Consider the following 10,103-nt stretch of genomic DNA (forward strand, 5'->3'; position numbering starts at 1 on the left):
TTTAATCCAGTTTCTCATATCTTAAAATCTTCTGTAAGCAATCTTAAGATTTTTGAAATTAATACATTCAAATTGTGACATATTTATGGCTCATATAATTATATATTATTTGTGAAATTTCTTATCTTTTAGAAGGACTTGAACTTTTTCACTGAAGTTCTATTCAGTGACTAAAGAATAGTATTTGAATTTTTTTTAAAAAACCTTACAAAATGGATCCATGTAACTGGAAAGATTAATAAATCTTCAAAGAATGACTTCACTGAAATGAGTAGATTCTATGACATTTTAAATGATTTTTTAATGTAAAATTTACTCCTTAAAACTACATAATATGTAATGTTTTCCTTACCAAAAGTATAAATCCCTAAAGACTAAGGTCCTCTAGTATAGTGCTTTTTTTTTTTTTTTTTTTTTTTACAGGTATGACTACTCTTGTGTTTTTTTTCTTGGTCTATTTGCATGTGAAACATTCTCCATATTATTTTAGTGTGAAAAACATTTTTTCTGAAGTTTCTCAGAAAGCTTTACACCTTCTAGTGTGTAGCTATAGTTACCCTACAATTCATCTAGCTATTTGTTAATTTACTAAAGATCACTGAGAAATATGATTTGTATTTTTATAGCCTGTAGAATAAATAGACACATATGTAAGGTAAATTGCTAAGGTATGAGGAGAAAGGAATAATGGAAGAGATGCTGAAGAGAAGTAGGATGAAACAAAAAAATACGGATTCAGTAGAGAATTGCACTATTTTGTATATATGTATTTTTCAAAATCAAGTGAGAGCATTTTCTGTAAGATCATTTTCTCCAGCTGCTCATGTGATTAACTTTTTTTTGGCGGAGCATGTAAAAAGTTATTTACTTATTTTAGAGAGAGGGAGAGAGAGAATAAGAAGGAGGAGGAGGAGGAGAGAAGAAAAAGAAAAAAAAGAAGAAAGGGTGAGGGAGAGCAAGTCCCAAGCAGACTCCATGTTACCCACAGAGCCTGATGTGGGTGGGGCTCCATCTCATGACCCTGAGATCATGACCTGAGGTGAAATCAAGAGTTGGTCTCTTAACTGACTGAGCCACTCAGGCACCTCTCATGTGCTTCAAATTTAAGACAATTTTACTTTAATCATATTGAATTAAATTTATTGCTATATCTTTCTGTCAATTCTACCTCTAAAAATAATGTTAATAGATGCAGTAATTAGTCCTTCATTTCACACAGGTGTGTAGATATGATATTAAAAACCAACAAAGTAGCAGTTTTGTGCCATGAGATACTATTAATTATTAACCAATCAAATGAATGTGTAAAAGCTTTTAAGTTACTAGAGTTTGAAAGCTGAGCTTTTTGAGATTAAAGGGATCGCAAAAGGAGTATATAAAAGTCATAGTTTACCAGTTTGAAAAATAGTATTCAGTGACTTGATATTTACTTCTATTTATAATAATTTAAGATGGAGGAGGGGAAGACATATATTCTCTCTCTTCCTAGTCCTCACTAGCTATTGAAAATTGAATATTACTTCTAAGTCTCTCATGTTATGAGTGTTCAGGATACTGACTTAACATTATACCAAAGTTCTAAGTGATTACTTGCCATGCAATCAAACTGATCCTCATGTACATTAATTTTGTGAATCACTTTCTCCCTTCCGCATCTGGTCTTCCATCTCTTGTTCTCTCTGATGCTTTATTATGTAGGCCAAATGACATATTCTGGAAGACTTCGCTAATTCCCAAGGAGTAAGAATACTATGCATATCTTTATTATAAAACTTGACATATTTTACTGAATGTGCCTGCTTATTTCTCTAAGTCTTTCCCATGTAAGATGGGAAATCTTGAAGTGAAAGATGAAGTGAAGAATAAGAGAATGAAAGAGAAAGCAGACACAATGTAATTATATTTTATTCACCTTGTTTTCGTCGGACATAAGAGAGAGTAGGTGTTCTATAAATATGTTTTAAATAATTGGGGATGAAGCTATTTCATGATCACCAGCTGTTCTTACTCCATTTTAAGTCCTTGTAGTAATCTGCATTGTGATTAACTAGTATCTTATTTAATGCAGAACTATTTTTACTTTCATCTTTTGTCTGTTAAATTTATTCTAACTTTGTTGGTGACTCTGGGGTGGCATGCTACTCAGGTCATTTATATAGACCAGTGTGAGGACTATTGAATTTAAAAATCAATTTCATAGTCCAAAGTTCTCTTCTAGTACAGTCAAATAATTCAACAAATGGGAGACTTTGAAGATTTAAGGAGATTTTCTAAATGAGTATATATTTTTCTACAACCTCATAATTACTCCCCTCCCCCTTAAAAAAAAGTCTATTCCTTAGAGTAATTTTGGAGTGTGGAAGACAGTCCTTCACATGAGCGTTTATTCACTAAAAGTTCTCTGATAATTTTGCTTCACTTTGAGGGTTTAAGTTGTTAAATTGGAGTAATACTTACATACCTTTCGGGGTACCTGGGTAGTTTAGTGGGTTAAACCTCTGCCTTTGGCTCAGGTCATGATCTCAGGGTCCTGGAATCCAGTCCTGCATCAGGCTCTCTGCTCATCAGGGAGCTTGCTTCCCTGCACCCTGTACCACCCCCCTACTGTGTCTCTGCCCCCTTGTGATCTCTGTCAAGTAAATAAATAAAATCTTAAAAACAAAACAAAACAAAACGAACTTGCGTCCCCTTCCCTCAGCCTAGTAAGCTTCTAAAAATGGTTTGGAAAGTTGATATGAATGAGAAAAATTGACACCCCCCCCCTTTTTTTTTTTAACTTTCCCATAGCATGAAAGTGTGAGGGTGGAGGATACCATATTGGGCTTTATTAGGGAGAGTATATGCCAAACAGGCCCTATGTTTTAGTTAAGGTTCCACTTTGAGAGGGCGTATTTAAACTCAATCCCCATGTCTGGAAATGTTGAGCATAATTGCAATCTGACACTGGATGAAGTAAATGTTTTCTTAGAGTAAATGTTTTCTTGCCTGAAGAAAGCCCCCTTTCTTTGGGAGGACCCAGGCGCCTGCTGATGAAGAGGTCTAGATCCTCAGGCTGGGAGTAATAGGCATTCTCCTGTTTTCGTGCTCTATTTGTCAGCAGGATCCTATGATTCTCAAGATGGGAATGCAGTCGGTCCCTGGAATTTTCACCATCCTCACACTCACTTGGTCATAGGTAAATTGATTACTGTAGCTCACTTGCTCTGTGAACAAAGAGCTCTGTCTGTTTTGATTCTCAGTCCTCACTCTTCATCTGTCATGCATCATATATTGTTTTTTTCTGCACCATTACCCACAGTGACAGACGAGACAAGACTGTGTCATTGACTGCAGACTTCATTGCAGCCCCTCCAGAATTGAAAACATATTGCTGATTATTATGTTTAAAGTTCCTAACCTGTATGCAATCTGTTTAGGGTAAGAAGATTTTGATGTTAGCTTTCTGGTTTTGTGAACCATGACAAAACTTAAATCTTTCAGGCTACTTGCAAGGAAAACCAGATCTTGACCATGTAAAGCTAAGAAAAGGCAGTAGAAAAAGAAATAGAGAGCAAAAGAGCTGATGGCCGGCTATGCTAGGAATCAACTCACAGAATTGACAAAAAGGATGCAATTTAAAAGTTAAACTTTGCTTTTATCCCATCTCATTGCAAAGGATTTGAGTTAGTAAAAGTCCTCTCTCTTTTTTTTTTTCTGGTATAGAAATAAAAGGTAGGAATATGAAATAAACTGAGTATTTTCTTTTAAACTACCCTGCCAGAACTTACTTGTTTAAATGTATTTTCACCTTTAAGCTAGATGCTTTAAGGTACTATAAGCTTAATCACACAGTCTGCTCCTTTACACTGCTTTTCAATTCTACTGCATATCTTTTAGAATGACTCCAGTGATGGCAATTATTAGTCTTTGTGGATTGTATATCGTTTTGAAATGGCTTAAAGTCCTTTAGTTACATATTTCATCAGTAAAGAGCATATATAAGCTGGATAATATACAGTTTTCTAGAATGTCATAAAAATAGAATTAATTTTTGTGTACGTTACTGATAGAAATTGAGTCTAAGATAATGCCAGAAAAAAGTTTCAATAATTCACTTGTATATATACTTTATTTTTTAATATTTTACTCCCAAATGATAATTTAAAGATCCTCGCTATATATTTCAGATCTATTGAAAGATAACCCACTAGCCATCACATGACTTCTATTCTCTCCATTCATACCGAGGCCTTCTTTTAGGGAAATTATAGCAGCTGAATGTGAAGAAAGTTTCCAGGTTTTCTTCTAATTCCATGCATGTTTGTATAGAAGATAGTGCCACTTTTTTCATAGTAGAGCTACTAGCTTCACCTTGTCATATACAAAGGGGAATAATTATTCTTACTACCACTCGTTGTAACTTTCAAAGTATCATATTATTATCAATTTTATAATTGATAATTATAAAGTATCATATTATTACCATCATTTTCCACTTGTCAATTTTGTGTTTTTTCCTTTGAAATTGCAAATAGAAATCTTCATATTTTCTCTGATATCAAATTATGTCTGCTTCATATTCAGCAAATCCACATGGTTATTCCATTACACTGCTCTATACTCATCCTAGTTTACATACATTCATGTGCCACTTTACTTTGATAATTATTTTAGTTATTTAGTAGGTCCACACTTAGTTGCCCATTATTTTGGTCGTGGTTAAGAACTGGATCTCAACTACATTTAGTAACTGTTTTTTTTGATTAATAAGATATGAAGAACTGTTCTTAGTGACCGTGATATTAGTTTATATGTCAAGAAAAGCAATCGCAAGAGGACACATGCTAACACAATGGTATTCTGACAATCAAACATCTTAGGTGCAAGCTCACTTTGAGAGATCCTGTTTTTGACTCTACTGACCTTTCCTCCAGTCTGCTCTGTTCATCCACATCTATAGTTTGAAGGCATAAGCAGAAGGAAAGATGTTAAGAGGAATCAGTCCTGAATTGAGTTCAAAGTCTTCCAGAAATTTATCACCACCTATCAGTATTCCTTTGTGAAATACGCAGTGAACTTGTTGAATAGATCTACTCATAGATTGTTTGAAATGGATTTTGACAGAGCTGTCAGACATAGCTTTAAAATGATTGGCAGCCAAATGTGTCATACCATGGGCTCTGTGATTATCCTTAGGCTTTGTCTGTGTGCCCAATTCAGAATATTCAAATTGTGGAAGAGTGTGTGACTCTCTGATGTAGTAAAATATAGATCGACATAGAGAAAAAAGGTCAGTTTCAAACTGAAAGGATCTTTATAAGAAAAACAACACACTTTATTGTCTTAATGATAAACACTATAATGAATTAAACTTGCTTCCCCAAGTCTACAGCCATATTTTTATATTTAAAACCCTCATGTCCCAAGATAAATACTGGTTAAACTATCCACAATCAATTCCAGATTGATTATTTTCGTAAGACAGTAAATTCTCTAAGGATGCCATCTAATCATAAGGCCTTCCTTTTCACATCACCCGGATTTTATATTATTGTCAATGCAGCAAAGGTTATAGATTCATTTATAGTCTGTGATGTGAAAATTTTTAAGGTCTTCCTAGCTTCAGGGTTATCATCTTAATGCATAACCCAGGACACAACCTATGTTATTAATTTATAAAGTTATACATAAATTTCGTCTTGAGTTTAATTATCTTCAATTTAAAAGTAATATAATTCAAATAATTAAAATGAGTTTTCTTTTCCTTAATTCTTCCTCAGCATAAATACATACATTATTTTCAATATCCCTGTGGGGAAGAAAAATGAGACCTGGGAGAAATTACTTTCTTCAACTAGATGTAAACATGAAAACGAGGAGTTTGGTTTTTCATTTGTTACTATTTTTATAATATGGTTGCATTTGTGAGTCAATACTTCATCAGCCGATGATGTTTAATTGAGTCTTCCTAAAAAGGGTACTTGGATTCTGGAGAAATTCTTAGGGGCTCTACTGCTCAATCTCATCATTTTTTTTTTTTTTCATTTTGTCAGTGTTAAAGTTAGCCCTTGGAGGTAAAAGTTGAACTCTCCTCCCTGCCAAATAAACAAAGCTTGACACTGATGAATGCCTATAGTACTTTGTTCTAAACTGTGTCAAAGAACACTAGTTCTGTAAGTTAGTAATAGGAGTTTAATAGGGGAAGAATTGCATTGTACTCTTTCTTTTTTACCCAGTTCCATAGATTTTTTTAAAAAATATTTTATTTATTTATTTGACAGACAGAGATCACAAGTAGGCAGAGAGGCTGGCAGAGAGAGACGGGGAAGCAGGCTCCCTGCCGAGCAGAGAGCTGATGCGGGGCTTGATCTCAGGACCCTAAGACCAAGCCAAAGACCTGAGACCTGAGCCAAAGGCAGAGGCTTACCCCACTGAACCACCCAGGAACTCCTCACAGTTCCATAGATTTTTATGACACAAAATCTATTTAAAAAAACAAACCAGTAGCTTATTTATTTGGTGGGGAGAAGATTAAAAAGCAACACTGCCACAGAAAATTTACCTATTTTAAGATATTGCCTAGTATCAGGTGAGTTAAATATAGTATATTTGGGAACTTGTGTTATGTATTTACCTCTTGGAAATTTACATTGGACATTTATAGATTAAAAGTTCTATTTATAGAATAGTATTTGGGAATTACACTTCTAGAAAGTAAAGTACAGATTTTTTTCAAAGGAGTTACTTTACAATATGTTCTTTTTACTTCTTTTGTAATCTTGTCTTTTATGTTTCTACTATATAGTTTTTAGTCACAAAAAAATACGTAAGTTTCCTGATCAAGGCTTTTTTTTTTTTTTAACCTTCATGCATTTTATGTGTTGTTTCTTCTATGTGGAATGGAATTATATCTACTTTTTTTTGGTGAGTTTTCATTCTTTCCTTAATATTGTTTCCTTAATATTTACTTACTATTCATTTGGAGATCTGTACTTGTCACTATATAAATTCATACTGCATTTCTTTTAATTCTTACTATGCAGGTAATAGTTTAAGTTCTAAAACCTAAAATTTCTTCTGTCCTTTGTATATTTTTTTCTCTTTAAGTTTTTTATAAAAGCAAAAGCAGCCATCTTATTTTGTTAAGCAAGAGCAGGATTATTATTTTAATAAAAAGTAATATGGGCAACAGGAATATTCTGAGTATCTAATATAGGCATGGTCCATGCTGGGGCTCAGTGATGGTGGATCAAGCATCAGCCACTAGAATGAAGCCAAGAAAAGGAAGTTGATTCCACTTGTGAATTAGTAAATAGACCTAGTTCCTGACCTCAGTTTTTTTGTGTGTGCATATGGTGTGTATATGCCCTGAATTGTTGGCAACCATTCAAGATGAATGTCATTTAGTTTGAGCATGCTTTACAGTTCACACTACCAATTCACTCTTAAGGGAAGAGAGAATGGTGTAGTTCACTATTTGCTGCATTAAAGACATCTGTAAAAATCTGGGATGGCCTATCACTATCATAGTCTTGGTTGATATCACAAGTTGATTAGGAATGAGGAAGACGTGAAAGAGATTGCATGTGTTATTTGTTCAAAGAACAAAAGTTGGAACAAACAAAAAAAATCTCTATTTTTTTCATCTTTTACTGATATATTTTTTATTATCTCTAGAACTGGAAATAATGGCCATTTCCCTGGCTGGAGAAGCCTACTTACTAAAGCCTAGTGCAGGATGGATTTGCTAATTTGTGTATTCTAAATGGTCAGGGATAAACTTTTATATGTAGAGGTTACATTAAGACTTAAAAGAGACCTGGAGAATTATTACAAAGAGAACTTAAATCTCACCCTGTGGGAAACATTTATTACTCTTGTATCTTGTGATTTCCTGTTGCTTCCTAATGCACCCATATATTTCTTCCTACCTGTAACACCATACTTTTATATCCTGGTATGTATTTTTTTTGTTTTTTTTTTTCCTTCTAGATTGTGAATTCTTGCAGAATGGAAGCTAACTATCACTTACTCAATTTTGCATCCCTTTCACATAGTAACTAGCACTGAGCCAGTGCTGAAAAAGGTTCAGTGAATGAATGGAACACATAAGTGGATTAGGAGAAGAAAGGATAATATGGGAAGATGGAATTAAATTGTGGTTAAGTATCTATAGCTTTTACAGTTAGATAGATTCTTTAGTTCACTTGCCAGGACTATGACTTGAACATACGTTTAAACCTTTACAAACCTTAACTTTTTATCTTTTTTTTTTCAAAGATTTTATTTGTTTATTTGACAGACAGAGATCACAAGTAGACAGAGAGGCAGGCAGAGAGAGAGAGAGAGAAGGAAGGAGGCTCCCTGCTGAGCAGAGACCCCCCAATGCAGGACTCGATCCCAGGACCCTGAGATCATGACCTGAGCTGAAGGCAGTGGCTCAACCCACTGAGCCACCCAGGCGCCCAATTTTTTCATCTTTAAGCCAAGAAACATGACTACATCATGGGTTTATTTTTTTCTTTTTCTTTCTTTCTTTCTTTCTTTTTTTTTTTTTTTTAAATTTTAAACAGTTATTTATTTGAGAGAGAGAGCATGGGCATGAACAGGGGGAAGAGCAGAGGGAGAGGGAGAAAGAGACTCCTGCTGAGCAGGGATTCCCAATACTGGGCTCGATCCCAGGACCCTGGGGTCATGAACTGAGCTGAAGGCAGACACTTAACCAACTGAGCCATACAAGTGTCTTTACATCAGAGTTGTTGGTTTTTTGTTTTTTGTTTTATTTTTATTTTTTTTTTTTAATGAAGACATAGATAAATGTCAGGTATATAAATACTTAAGTTCAGTACCGGCACATGGGAAAATTTCCATTGTGCTATTGCTATTACGTTAACAAGAACTGGTATTTTGGCAAGAATTAATTGTGTGTAGAAGAGCAGAAAAGACCTTCTTTTTTAAAAATTATTTTATTTTATTATATTTTAAAGTTTACCTCATCTATTGAATTTTTTTTTAATTTTTAATTTTTTATAAACATATAATATATTTTTAACCCCCAGGTATAGGTATGTGAATCGCCAGGTTTACACACTTCACAGCACTCATCATAGCACTACCCTCCCCAATATCCATAACCCCACCCCACTTCTCCCAACCCCCCTCCCCCCAGCAACCCTCAGTTTGTTTTGTGAGATTAAGAGTCACTTATGGTTTGTCTCCCTCCCAATCCCATCTTGTTTCATTTATTCTTCTCCTACCTCCTTAACCCCCCATGTTGCATCTCCACTTCCTCATATCAGGGAGATCATATGATAGTTGTCTTTCTCCACTTGACTTATTTCGCTAAGCATAATACAGAAAAGACCTTCTTTTTAGGTGTCATCTGGTGATGAGACTTTCCCCTACCTTCTGCGACATGCACACCAAATCCCTTAGCCTTTTCCCCATTTCTGACTTTGTTGCTATTTTTCGTTTCTAGTCTCAGTGGAAGAGGCTCTCTGAAGGCATGGAGCTTTGAGTGACGGGCCTAATTTGATGTAATTCAGAGATGGTCTTTTGTAGTAATCCAGTATGATTTTGTTTACATATTATGTGCTTAATGGTACATGATATAGAAATGGATGAATAATTCACTTTCCTCTAACTTTATTATTGACCAGTAAGTAATCTCATTACTGGCTTCACATTTATTCTTTCAAATTCAAATTCCCATCTCTTTGTGTATCTTTGTTAGCTTTGATAAAATTAATTTTTAAGAAAAGATTTTCTGAGCATAGCTGCCAAGTGGCACAGTGCTTGGGGACATAATTCATATTGTGTTTGTCATAGAATCTATGAGAATGGCAGTCTTTGTGGCACAATTTCGTTCACATAGAATACAACTAGAATAATCTCTCCTGGACATTGATACTAAGTATCACTGTAAGAAACAAAAGCATACTAGCCTATTATTAGTTTTCCTAATAGTGCTTTACTCTCTCCATTTAACAATGTAATTTAGTGAAAATATCACTCATTTCTAACTTGATTTAATAATTAAAATGCATTTTCCATAAGTAGGGCATAATTCAGTAATTTCATGAGCCAGAATATTTCAATAAATAATATAACTAAAGAAGAAATAT

The sequence above is a fragment of the Neovison vison genome, chromosome 11, assembly GCF_020171115.1.
Source record: "Neovison vison isolate M4711 chromosome 11, ASM_NN_V1, whole genome shotgun sequence".
Classification (NCBI taxonomy): domain Eukaryota; kingdom Metazoa; phylum Chordata; class Mammalia; order Carnivora; family Mustelidae; genus Neogale; species Neogale vison.